Source organism: Peromyscus californicus, unplaced genomic scaffold (assembly GCF_007827085.1).
Source record: "Peromyscus californicus insignis strain IS unplaced genomic scaffold, ASM782708v3 Scaffold_15__1_contigs__length_86483966, whole genome shotgun sequence".
In the NCBI taxonomy this organism is placed as follows: domain Eukaryota; kingdom Metazoa; phylum Chordata; class Mammalia; order Rodentia; family Cricetidae; genus Peromyscus; species Peromyscus californicus.
The window spans coordinates 84,182,941-84,197,532 of NW_026294447.1; positions in this window are offsets into that span (position 1 = coordinate 84,182,941).

The window sequence follows — 14,592 nt, forward strand, 5'->3', positions numbered from 1 at the left end:
CCAACTCTCAAACAAAGCCCCACTTCAAAACAAGCCTTCTGGCCAAATCCTACCCAGGCCTGTCCACACGTTCAACCTTGGGCCTCTGCTACGTGCAACCCACACAATGAGTCTCTGCTCGGGGCAGGTTCTAGTCTCTCAGCAATGGCTATGCAACTCGCAACTCTAACGAGGTGTCGGGATCACTGGAAGGGCTTAGAATGCGGCATCCTTGACCTCAGCCTGACAAGTGTGGTATCCAAGAGTGGGGCCCACGAATACAGAAGTATTTTTAAAGTGCCCCAGGTTGAGAGCAGTGTCTTTGGTCCAGTTTGTCACGGATGTCACAGCTCAGGGGGATCTAAAATTAACTCATCCTCAGGATTGAATGAGCAAGAAGGTTTTGTTGCATTTGAACTGGACTCTCGTCTAAAGGAAGGAAGGAATGCCTAAGAGTGGGAATGCGGATACAGCAACAGGACCTGCAGAACTTGTTTCTATGAGAATATACAAATAGCGTGTGTATATCAAACATCCCGTTTCTTACGTATTCTGCTCCATTGTCTCCATAGCATCACTGTATTGTAAGGCCACAAGCCCTGGCCTTAGACGAAGAGTTTGTTCACCAGGTTTACAGGTGGCCTCTATTTACTTAAAGTCCCATCTGAGCTCTTTTTAGACACAATAAGACCACAACTAAAACCAAAGAAGAGCAAAGGAAAACCCCAAACCAGTGGTACTTCAACCTTGACTTTTTTTTTTCCAAAAAATGAATAACCTCCTTATGAATTAGTCACTGAAATTTGAAAATTAGTACAGATGAGTTCTTCTGCGGGGATTCTTCTGTAGTAGATGGCTCTTCCACAGGGTCACTAGAAGGCAATATGCAAGACTCCAGTTGAATAGAATCCATAGCTAAGGGATGCTAAGAACATCAATACACAGTTGAGGGGTTGGGGAGTACGGAAGGCAAAGGATAGTGCCTGCCAAGATCTTTCTGGAGTTCTCCACTTGGGCTCCAGCGCGATGCCATGGCAGGGTGGCAGAGCTCCTTACCCACTGATTTCCAATCTGAATATTGCTCACTAAAGATCTGCTCTGTGTGCAAGCAAAGCTCCAGGGCTTTCGAGTGGGACCCACTCCCAGCAGCTTGTTCAGAATTCTTGAAGACAGTCCCGTGCTAACTCTCCCAGGGCCCGGACTCGGGGTAGAGAGAATAAGAGTCCTGGAACGGGATGGGGGATTTGATGCTTTACAATCTCAATAGCAAGACTCCCCAAACCACCTAGATCTTGTTACAAATCAGTGGATTTCTCTTACTCCCTTAGGTAGGGAGGTGGGGAGTCTGGTTACTGTAGGAAGAAGAGGGACGATCGTGCAGCCCCAGAGCTGGGAATGAAGAAACTGAGGAAAAGGATGTGATTAAGCTGGGCGGTGGTGTCACATGCCTTTAATCCCAGCACTTGGGAGGCAGAACCAGGCGGATCTCTGTGAGTTCAAGGCCAGCCTGGTCTACAAAGCGAGTTTCAGGACAGGCACCAAAACAACACAGAGAAATCCTGTCTCAAGAGAAAAAAAAAAAAAAAAAAAAAAAAAAGGATATGATCAAATAAGCCAGAGGGAAGGAAGGTTGCAAACCAAAGTAGAATATAAAGAAATGTTCCTCAATTCATTCAATAAATACTTGAGCCCCCCCTCCTCAAGGTCCACACTCCTCAGGGAGGCAGGCTGAATGCAAGCCATCCCACAGGGCTCTTCTCTCCAATACCAGCCTTCATTCCATTGGGGTCTCCCTACCACCACATCTCCTTTCTCATCCTTGATGACTCCCCGTCCAAGAGCTCAGAGGAACTAGACAAAGATACAGCTTTCGACCTCGAATGAGGATCTCATTCCCCACAGAAATAGTTAGGTATTGCTGTAGCTTCTAACTGCTGTTTCTAACATTTCAAACATTCTATGGAAAATGTACTTTCAATTCCCAACAACCTGTTTACGAATTGTCTTTCAGAACCAAAGAGGTTTATGGATTGGACATTGCTTCTGCAGGGTGAACTCGTGAGGAACGGTGAACAAAAGGAGGGCTACAGAGGGTGTTTGGCATGAAGTATCCATGTCTTGGAAGCAAACAGCAAGACGAGGGATTTGAAAGTCTGTAATTACAATATATAGCTTCCGGCTTTCTGATCTGTTCAGTCACAGTTGGGTGTGTGAATTCCTACTTCCTTGCCTACACTTGACTCTTGACAGTTTCAGGCCTTGTTGAACTTACTTCTGTTGGTTACATCCTCACCAGGAAGGTTATTCTGTTAAACAGTAACGTTTTAATAGAAAAATGGGAACCTCTGGCATGAGTTACCATCCTGCCCATAAAACCTGCGATGGCCTCGGGAGACATGCCAGATTGCGTGGCCTCCTTCGCTTCTCCAAACTTGTCTCAAGCGACTCTACGTGGCATAGAGGTCCTTTGGCCAGCTTTTTGAGAGGACCCTGCCCCTGCCTGCCAAACCTTCACTCAGCCACCCTCCTTTGCTTCTTCCTTTCGCTTGAAATCATGTTTTCTATTAGTGCGTAATACTGAGGTCATGCTCGTGGCCACACTCAACTCCCCAACCTTGACAGCTGATGCTAGCTCCAAATAGAAATAAAACCTAGTGAGCTGGTGCTGTTTTCTGAGCCTGAGATAAACACCAGAGCCACAGTTGTTGCGTGTTTACAAGGTTTCCATTAGAAATGCACATCTGTCATCTCTCCAGCCTCTAAAAAGCCAATTTTCTCCTCAAAACACACTATGAGCTTTAACGTAAAAGAAGCATTACTGGGATTGTTTAGCTGGAACTACTACACCCAGAACTTAATAGACTTGTTTTATGGAGTTAAACAACGTGTTACTGATTTGAATTTAAAAAAAAAAAAGAAATTAAAGCCGGCCATTTGTGGCTTATGTCCTCAGCTTGGGGTGAGGCTGGGCCCCAGCTGTCTGTGGCAACGCTTTTGTGCTCAGCCTTCGAAAGCTCAGGAAATATACAGAATCAGCAGTTCTGTAGAGCCGTTATCTCCATCAGCTGGTCCTGGGCCCCAGTTCTTTCTGATAACGGAGGCCTACTAGGAGAGAGTTTTGCCAGCCCAGACGTTCAGTGAAGGTAAACACAGCTTCTCCGCTACCCAGATATGCGGCTTTGAGCAAAGCAATTAACTGAGCCGGATTTCCCCATCAGTAAAGCGGTCACAACGGTGATATCTGCCTTATGACACCTTTAGGTCATGCTTGTAGGATGGAGAAAGGAAGGGAATCCGACCTGGCACTGCTTTCTTGCTGAGTGACGGTGTTCTTGCCCTTAAGGACGGAATTAGTCATAGACCTGTTGCATTTGCCTAGCCACATTCCTTCCATGGTCACCTCCTCCAGTAACTGCTAAGGACGCTGGCAGACGCCTCATCGTTGAATGGCAGTTGTCAGGCTCAGGAGTCTGTTTCTTCTGTGCACTTAGTGTGCTCACACGTTCTCAGATCGAGTTTCCAACAAGCGTGAACAGAATGCTAACTGCACTGTCTCCGCCAGTCATTGTCTTCTAGCTTCTCCAAGGCGACCAGAGAAATAAAAGCAAGGAGGGATGGCGGGAAGAGAGGCGGGGGAGGGAGGTCTAAAGGGAGCTGGACAGGCTCTGAGGGTGTCGGAACAGACAGTATGGTAGTCACAGTCTGTACCTCTGTTTCCAAGCTGGACTGTCTCTAACCCTAGTTCTCTGAGCCAGTGGGTGACGTGCCCCATCCCTGGGAAAAGTCAAAGCCAGCAACCCCATTTTTCCCTATCAAGTCAAACTTCTTCCCAAGCCAGCAGCTCAAGCCTCTACTTAGATATGAAATGGCATGCCTTTGTTTCCAATTTCCACGGCCCATTGCAAGACGTCATTTGCATGGGAAGAAAATAAAGGAAAAATAAAAACATGGCTCCTTGAGTTTGACAGACATTGGATTGGAAAGAAGAGGGCAGTGCCCCACAGATCCATGGTTCCCCTGGGTGGCGGGGAAGGGGAGGCGGCAGACAATAAGGCGGTCCCATCCAACAAAACGGAGGCCATGATAGATTCACACATAACGCCCCCTGAACCATTTCAGGGACACAATCAAGCAAAGCTGCATCCCTGCTGCCCCTGTCCCTGGCAGCCTGAGGAAACAACAGCATTGAGGACCTCCGAAGTCCTGTGAGTCTGTGAGGGACCCTGGGTGGTGAACATAGGAAGCTCTGCTCCTGCGGGGATAGTCAGTGCCGTCTGAGTGACTTTCCACTCTGTCCTGCTCACAAATCCAACTCTCACTGTGTCAGAACTTCCTCAGCAGATGTTCTACTGACCCTGGACTGTCCCATCAGCCCTCCGAGGCTATAGGAGACATTGGCTTTGGTCCAAAGATAAACAACACCCTGACTCATTTAAACTCTGAAAACATCTGTCTGATGAAGCTGCTTTGAAACATTGCCAAAATTCTCCATACTGTCTTGTTTGTTCGCCACACCCACTGAGCCCTCCCCCCAATACTGAGCGAGTTCTCCTGAGATCTCGGGAAGGATGGATCGGCTACATGCTATGAGAAAGGAGACCAGACCTGTTCCTAATTAAAACAAAAACCAAGGACGCCTAGGGTACCAGCTGATATTATCTGTCCCTTGACACAGCGTAGCCCGGTCTGGCCTCCAACCAGTGATCCTCCTTGTTGGTTACTCATGGCGCTCTTACCCTGCGAGGAAACGTCACGAAACACGACAGAATCCACTAACAAGAGTTTTATTAAGATAAGGGAGAAAGACAGATGTGCACAGGCCTGTGGAAAAGACACATGAGTAAAGATGGAGTCGGTAATCATGGCGCCCGCTTATAAAGGCTGGGCCGCGCCTGCGCACACAGGCCCGTGGGGCTATTCCACGCATGCGCGTGGATCACATGGTTGTGCTGCGTGCTTTATGCAACCACACAAAGCCACGGGGACCTGGTCACGCAAGATGTTTTGACCCGGAAATGGCTAGGCGGAAATGACTAGGTCCACTGGGCATGCGCAACCATGCCCAACCGTGGGGGTGTGTTGTGAATCCATATCATCACTCCTGCCTCGGCTTGCTGAATGTTGGGATTACAGGAATATGGCACGGGCTTGGTTATAGATTTTAAAGCTGGTCATTTTCGTACTTTACAGATTGGCATCCCATTCCTAGATATAGACCCAAGAGAAATGCTTGCCAGTATATACTAGGGGAAACAGAAGAGTATCTACACGTTAAACAGCATAATACTGACAACCACATACCAATCAACAGTTGGATGGACAAACGCTAATAATAGCAATGTAATGAAGTATTATGCAACAGTGAAAATAAATGAAATACAAATATGAACAAGACAGAAAACAATTAGTACTATAATGCTAAGTAAAAAAAGAAAGACTTGATGTATTATACAGCCTTAAAACATGACTAAAATTAAATAACATATTGTCATGAACCAATAACATATTGTCATGAACCATGAAGAATGAAAAAAAAAATCAGGTGAATAATACATACCTCTAGGCATGAGATTAAGGAAGAGCATTTGGATTCTGGTGTAAGCCATTGAATAGGTTCTAATTTGGGCCTAGGTAATGACTATGCAGGGGTTCGTGGTAGCAATTAAGTATCGTGCATAAAACCAAGAATGGCGGTGTATGCCTGCAATCCCAGAACTCAGGAGATAAAAGTCATCCTCAGCTCCATATTAAGTTTGAGGCTAGTCTGGGATACGTGAGCCCGTCTTTAGAAAATAAAATGAAATAAAATCAAAAAATAAGATAAAAAAACACACATATATAAAGTGATACTATATTAAGTGAATGAATGAGCAATTGTCCAATGAAAGCTCACTGAGCCTCTGTGTCAGATAGAAACCTAACAGGGACATGTGTGTAGCAGAGGTTGGGAAGGTTCAATACTTCTCAGGTGGCTCCCTCACTGTTTCTCTCCCAGCATGCTCTGAAGTCACTCGTCACAATAAAATCAAGCTACCATTCAAGATAGCATCTCACACAGAGAAAAAAGAAAAGTCCCAAGAACTCATGACCTCTTCTTTAGTGCCATTCTGTCAATGACAGCTTTGTCGGGTCTTAGCACAGCAGAGTGACAAATCAGTCATTCTTTGTTCTTCGTTTGTTTTGCTGGTCTTGGGTAATATTTAAGCATTACTGCACAATAAACCTGCCTTCTTGCTTGTTGCAACAAATCAGCTTAGCTTCCGTCCCCTTTCTGAGCTACTGTGGCCACACCAGCTTCCTGGAGGTCTCCTTACAGCTGGCCTGGCTGGCATCCCCTAGCAACAGAGGGGCCACATGAAGTAAGCCAGAAGTCGGGCAGTGGCACGGCCTTCCTCTTCGGAGCTTATCCAGAGTGGCTTACCAGGCCCTTCCCTCTGTCCACCCCTACCCCTTAGCCGAGTAGATTCATCAACACCCCCCCCCCATAAGTGAACAGATGGAATTGGTTATGACAACATGGTTCTGTTTCATTAGCATTTTCAAATCACTCAGACAAAAGTAAAACTCTCAACACTAAAACAATAGCTTGATTTAGGACTGTTTAGTCTGTGTGTTAAAAAAAAATGTGACCACCAAGCTAACTATGTGTGCTAAAAGTAGATTTTTTTTTGCACTATTCCCCCTCTGTAATGAATATAATGAGTCTCTGCCCTCTAAAAGCTGAATTTCCATCCAGAAACCTCAGGTCTTCTCTTTGTTAGTCTCACACAAAGAGCATGAATATTATTCGGGGGTTCCATGTGGCCAGTGTCAAGATTTGGGACCTTACAGCAAAGGGGTCATCAAGAATGTTCCAGAAGTCTATGACTGATAAGAAATGGACACAGATACCTACTCCTGAACACTCCTGCCTCCATCTTCACCAACATCTGCAGAGCAAGGTGCACCATGTGTGCTTGCTTTGAACAAAACGATACTCTGGAGCTCTGAATCTTCTGGGTAGAAAAACCAAAATGCCCGGCAGACAGGCTGTAGCACTTCATTTGCACAAACCCAGCTGTAACGCTCTGATAAGACAAGAACCCTGGGCACGAAAAGTGAGTCACTGGTGCGGCGTGCTAGGGTGAGAGGCTCTTCACGAGGGCATGGGTGCTTCTGGACAAGCCAGGTCACTGCATATGATCACTGAGATCCCTTTACCATCTCGGGAGAGTGCTGAGAAAGTGCTTTAGGTCTGTCCTCTCCACCCCAGTATTCCATCCCACATCCGTGTCTCCCTATAGCCTTAAAAGACCCCCTCCCCATTCCCCAACATACTCAGATCACCCACCATACCAGAACTTTACCTTTGCTTAGTCAAACCAATAGCCTGGCTTGAGGGAGAAAAGGGCAGAGAGATGTTTTGGTTGACTACGCAGAAGAACAGGCAATCTTGTACTGGTGGCCATATTGACTTTTATTTGCTCTGTTCCATTATTTCTTGCCATGACAAGAATCACTCTCTCTCTCTCTCTCTCTCTCTCTCTCTCTCTCTCTCTCTCTCTCTCTCTCTCTCTCAGACATAAGCAATCCCTTAACCACACACCTGTAAGCCTGCGTCTTGATGGCATATCTTAAAGCAGTACTGAGGGTGGAAATTCTGGCAAGCTCCACTCAGGTTATCTGTCTCCACCCACCCCATCCTCATACATCTGACTCTGCAAGATGCTCAAACCAGTTCAGAATGGCCCCCATCAGAGCACTCCTCTACCTCCCCCAAGCTCAAGTAATTGAAGAAGAAGAAAAAAACATCATGTGACAGTACCTTCAGCCTTCTAGAAGTGGGAGATTGATGGTTTGGGATTCCACCTGTCTCGGCCACCCACTGTGTGCTTTCCAAATGCACCTCTCTGCAAGCGGTTGTGGAATGCTTCTGGGAAGGCAGAAATGAATCAAGGTTGGCAGGAACCTGTCGAGTAATAGATCAACGAGGCCTCCTGAAATACGCCAGGCTGGTACAATCCCTATGACAGCTGAGACAGAAAACTATCGCAGGACTGATGACATTTTCTAAGACACCATGTCTGAAAGCTAATATTGTTTAATCCTCGCTATTATGCCTAGTGTTGACCACAGGTTTCATGGCTCTGTTAAACATCAATCAGTTACACTGCATGCTAGGCCCGATGCAGCTGGTGGTCTCCATTCCACAAGGGTACCGGCAGCCTAATATTGTGCAAATAAAAGAAAAGGCTGAGACCCACTCCCTCTGGCCCACTCTCGGTGTACAGAAAATAATTATCTCCTTCTCTTCCTTGTCTTCTGTAGACAATTCTGTGCAATCCCTTAAGCCTTAGATGCTACCTAGGGTTGTTAAACAATTGCTTCTGAAATCTGAACATCTCAATTCCAGTAACGTTGAGCTTTGATGATGGTTAAAATAACCCCGAATGGGGTCTGTTGGTCTTCCTATTAACACACGAGTGCTCTCTGGACACACTGACCTTCTGGAGTGAGAGGGGCAGGCACTTCGTCTGAACGAGTTGAAAAGAAGTCTAGGTTTTGCAGACATTGTTGTAAGGCCACAAAGAGGGCACGCAGTGTCTCCTCCATGCATGCTAAGACAACAAGCAATACACAGCAAGATGGATTGTTTGACAAAGATAGAGTCCGAGTCTGGCACAACACAGACAACAAGAAATGTGATTGGTTTATCTCTCCGGGGAAAACCCTTCGTTACCTTTCCTGAGAATGCCCCCGTGGCACACTGGTGAGGCACAGCATCTGATGTGTGTGCTGTATGCCACAAGTGCTTGTTGGCGGGCTTAAGAAACGAGACGTCCCTCAGTGCACCTCACCGGAAGCCAGGCCACAGCTGCTAATATTAGATTACATTCTAATTATTTCCTTTACATCCTCTTCACACCATCATTCCAAGAGCAACAGATCGGGGGTTGTCCCCTGAATACTAATGCTACTGTTCATCAGTATTCTGGAGTTCATTTGTGAGGCTCCACGGACAGAGAGACCAACCACAGGAAGCGGAAAAAATGGAAATCCAGGCTGTTCGATATCACATTAGCATGTTTCTTCCTACTGTGGTTACAGAAAGTCACTTCCCGGTTGTCTCACATGAATAGCTCCTTTACCACTTATCAATATGGATGAAGCCCAAGCCCCTCACCTTATGCAAAATTGAAAAAGTGAATAGGCCTTTCTTTGAAAAATAAAAGCAGGCAATTAAAGCACCTCTGCACCCTTTCCTTTGTAAAAAGCAGCTGCTCCTGTCAAGTTACTGTATCACTTAAAACGTACTGCCAGCCTACCCACATCAGGACCACACGAGGGGCTTCCTTGGGAAACGAGAGGCTAAACGCTAAAACACATGGAGAATGAGTGATACGTGAAAGGAAAAACCGATGCCTCCTCCCTCGGAGAGGGCTGCAGCTCACACCACCTGGGTGGGCCTCCTGACAGGAGGACAGCTCCCAAGATGCCATAAGAGCCAGCCAGGAGGCAAGCGGTCACCAAAATGACCTAGGGGAGGAAAGGTAGAATGAGGTACCACGAGAAATACTCATTTCAGCATTTTAAATTTTACCTTCCAATCAGAGGCTCACCCCATTTTTGAATGGGTCAAGATAATGAACTACTTTTAGGGATCATTTTTATTATTTTAGTGTACAGAAAATTGAGCAGTGTGTATTTAACTCAGTGTAGTGGCACGTTCTTTATCCTCCGTCTTTTTCAGAGGCGGCTTATACCACAGATTTGAAACCTAGAAGGGGTCCCATGATGTGGAAACTTTACAGTTATCACTGTAGTTCTTCCTAATAGTTTCCCCCAACTTAGCCAAAGCTCCCAGATCTTCCAACCTAGCCTACATGACAACACAGTGGTACACATCTTCTGGTAAACGGAAGACCCAGTCTAGACTCCCATGATGTGGGATCTCCATCTTTAAGGCAAGTGATAAGACACAACTCAATGGGATCTATGCCCTGTGCAGCTGAAAGCTGAGATATGCCCAGACGGTGACAGCGTGAACTCCTACTCAAAGGACACTCCCCTTGCTGGCAGCCTGGCTGCTTCCCTTTCTGTGTCTTGTTCAACTCTTATCAGCCAGCATAAGTAGCTGGTTAGCTGTCTGGTTGGTAGCTGTAGGCCAGGGTGAACTGGTTAATCCCATGAGGCACTTGCAGCTGCGCACAGAGGGACTCCTTTGCTTTTGCAATGGAATATGATGGAACCCTGTGATAAAATGGGTCAGGTCCTTTGCGGCTAGCCGTCCTATGCACAGCTGGAATTCTCTGGCCTTTTCTCAAACTGGGGACTTGCTTTCTTCATTATAGTGGGAGTCAGGGCTACCTTTCACCTAGTAGCTTTCATTTTTTTTAGTATCTTGGGCAATTAGAAAGAAAGATTAGGCTACTAAGTTGCCAGGTTTCCTTCCTGGCACGTAATCACTCAGGTCAGAGAAGACGGGGGACAGTCTTTATGTGTATATATGTGTGCATGTGGAGGCCCAAAGTTCCCAGTGTCATCTTCAGGAAGGCCATGTACCTCTTTTGAGACAGCATTTCTCATTGCCCTGAAGCTCATCAGCTAAGCTAGACTGGCTTGGACACAGAGCCGCAGAGACCCGTATGTCCCTGCTTCTCCGGTACCGGGGTTCCAAGTGTGTGGGTCGTGGGAATCCAGCTCAGGTCCCCGCACTTGGAAGGCAAACATTTTACTCACTGAGCCATCCCCCCGTGCCTGACAGATATGTATACGTAACTGTGAGCTCACCGTTCCAACAATCCACCGTGCTCTGTCCGGGCAAGCGCTCAGTGAAAATCGGCTTCTGGTGATAGACAAACTATTAGTTGAGTTGTGATTAAATGACTCTCTTCTTTCAGACACCCTTCTAAGTCATTTTAAACATTATGTCTCACGATTATCGAACAATCATCTAAAATAGGTAGAACTTCTTATAAAGAACACCAGCTGGGAACAACTGAGGAGCTTGCCCAGACTTACGGTGTGAATAAATGACAGACAGGCTTGAGCCAGGCTGTAGGACTCCAAAGCCCTTCCCACTCTTTTTAGGACACTAACAAACCTTATGAGAGCAAGCTTTGCTGAGTTCACTGGGATTACGAGGCCAATAAAAATGAGGCAAGACAAAAACGTAAAATGTGAGTGAAACGCAGATCGCTCCAGGACAGGGGAAAGTCAGATTCGGAATCGCCAACTGTTACAACACTTACCATTAGGCATAAGTACCCTGGCCTGGGCACTAAGGGTCAGCAAAGGAAGCCATCAAGAAACTATCATTCAGGCTCAGTGGGTGAAGTTACAAAGCCTTACTAACAACCAGAGTTTGACTCCCCAGGACTCTTACGGTGGAAGGAAAGAAGGTACTCCCATAAGTTGTCCTCTGGCCTCCATACAAGAGCCACGGCACACATGCACCCACACACATACTCGCAGATCTACACAGTACATTTTTAAAACATCATTTTAAAAAGCAACTGACATGCGAGTTAATGTCAAAGACAGGCATATAATCTCCTGCAGGTTTTTAAGCCTTGGGAATCAGGAAACCTGAGTTTTCTCCTGGAATAGTGTTAAAAACTGTGTCCGTCAGAAGAATCTTGACTAGCCTGCCCTCTGTTCTTTGCCTTGATGGGGAAAGGATTTGGTTTTATACAGTTTCTAAGTTTCCATCTTGATTTAAGACTCCGTCTTTTTCAGAACTGATGCTGACCCAGCCCATGACTTCGGAGAGAGACAGGACGCATTTTGTGAAGGAAAGTGGAGAATCCAAAAATTAGATGCCTGCCTTACTGGGTAGGAGAGTCTCTCTCACCCTCCCTGCCCCTCCCCCACTCCTCCCTGCCCCTCCCCCATCTCCTTTTATTCTTTTCTTGGGATATTGGTTGAGGCAGGAGAGAAAGAAACAAGAATGCCTGCTTCTGCCTCTCCCTGGTGCTGAGCACCAGGCCTCGCTATCTGTTCAACAGGCTTCCTAGAAAAGCCACATGTCCCAAACTAATCCCGGGGCTGGCAGCCACCCCACCTGAATGATGCAGGACAGGAGGGCACGATTTAGTTCCTTCAATTTGTGCAGTCATGATTAACTTAACCCAGTCATCTGGACCCCAAAAAGGGTCTGTTGTTGGGGGCAAGCCCTTCTCCTGCCTGCTTATTGACACCTCCACACAACCCCTCAGTCCCTGTTTTGGCCACCTGCCTGCCACTCACTCCAGTCAGCCGGGCACAAAGCCAAGCCATGCCGCCCGCTCCTCTGTACAAAGATGTCCTTGAGCGGAAATTCAAAACACAAGCTCACCACGTTCCGTAAGGACAGGAAACCTTTTAAGCCAGTCTTGTGCTAAACCCCTTGGGTTTGGATGCCTCTCTCTGTGAAGCATACACTCAGATCTCCCTGCCAATCTGGAGAAGTCCAGTTTTCCCTCATCCAAGTTGCTCGGTGTTGTACATTTTCAGAGCACTTTGCCTGTCGTTTATTTCTTCTTCCGCCACCTCAAGGTAGTCCATCCCTCAGCGCCTTGTTTTTCCATCCTGTGTTTGCAGGCTCTTCCTGGCCAGGCCTATTCATTCCTTCTCATCCCTTCATTCTTTTCCTTTGCTCTGGCAAAAAAATAAAATTAAAAAAGTGCACACACCAGCAAGAATAAAGGCCTCCTTTGGAAGCTCAGCACTGTCTTGTCTCTTCTCTCTTTATCTGCATTGTGCATCATTGGCCCTGGAGAAAGGACCTTTTCTTCCTATGTGGGATTTGCTGAGTATCTACTGAATACCCACTCACACATCTGCACGTGTTCAGTGCTCTGTGAATGTTCTTACTACATCCTTGCAACCATCTAATGGAATAGCTGTTTCCCTAAAACGCTTCCTTTCAGATTTTCATGCACATGTAAGTCACTTCAGGATCTTGTCAACATATATATATTCAAAAGGTCTTGAGTGAGACCTTAAAAATCTGCGTCTCTCATATGCTGTCAAAGATAAATGGCCTGGAACCACATTTGCAAATTTGGCCTGTGTTTATAACAGTGACCATACTTTTATGATCAAGAGGCTGATGAGAAAATTCCACCTGCAAAGAGCATTTTGGTCCCAGTGTTGAACAGTACCCTCTGGCTATAATCCTCTTCTAAAATCAAAGTGTTTCTTGGAAGGCCAAAGAGTTCACTATGAACATCTTCACACACAAGTGATAACAGTTGCAGAGTGAGCAGTTTGGATCAGTAAATGCACGGGAGGAGAATGGTACCCAAAGTGGAAGGGCGATAGTAATAGATGCTGAGGGTGAAGGAGATGAAGTTGGAGACTAACACAATAGTACATCTTTAGGAAAGGCATCTCTAAGACATAAGCCCCTTCCCCCAGGAGGCAAGCTCAGGATGAGATGTAGTCTCTGCTATCTTGGAAATCACTAAATCTTCTCGCACGTTTCTGGAGTTCCCACTGGCATGAGAGACTGCTCCACATAAGTTATCTCTTCTCATCTCTGCTCAGGACTACCTTCTGAAGTAACTACTATTCTTGGTTTACAGAGAAGCAGAGCTAGAGAAATTGGTTCCCTGTTCTCAAAATAACTACCAACCCAGAGAAATTCAGTTCAATTCATTCTTCCTATCACAAGTTCATGTTTCCTTATAACACCCACTGGGAGGGGGGGGGGGATAAAAACATAGAAATGGGGCAGCTCACTACAGCTCCAAAAGTGGAGGCTAACATCTGCCTTTAATGAAACAAAAATGTTTTTAAAGCACATGCAGCTCAGAAGAGAACGACACTTCCTAAAATGGAACTCATGGCTTTGGATGCTAGTGTAGAAAGAATACAGTGTTTATGGACATGGGAGGGTCTGTATGGTGGATGGAAGGATCCCTCTGTGACATCATTACTTGATAGACTTCTGATCTCTACTAGCTTGAAATCCTTGAGAGCAGAGAGTGACTTCCCTGAGGCCAGCCAGTCTCTGGAAGAGAAATCTAAAGCTTTGGGTTTGACTAACATCCTATCCTACAGCCTCCTGTCCACTCAGTATCTATTTTCCATAAACTACCCAAATTACGATTGTATCAGTTTTACCTCCAGTGTTATGTCCATCTTCTCTGACATCTTGAATAACTGTCATCTTAATGACATGTCATCTCATTGAGGATACCAAAAGAAGGCTGAAGAAATGGCTCCGATAGAGTGCTAGATCTGAGTTCGGTTCCCCAGCACCCACACAAAAGCTGGGTGCAGTGGTGTATGCCTTTAGAACCCAGTGCTGAGGAACAGAAGACAGGAGAACCGTTGGGGCTCTCTGGCCAGTTAGCCTCGACCAGTGGGTGGAGCTCCAGGTTCAGTGAGAGACGCAGCCTCAAAATACGTGGTGGGAAAAGCCCGCAAGATGACCCTGCAGACAAAAGTGCATGCTGCCAAGCCTGACAGCTTGAGTTCAATTCCCAGGACCCACCTGGCAGAAGACGAAAATAGACTTCCACTAATTGTCTTCTGATTTCCACACAAATGCTATGTCATCTGTGCATGCGCGCGGGCACATACACACACACACACACACACACACACACACACACACACACACACACACACACACCACAGAGCTGT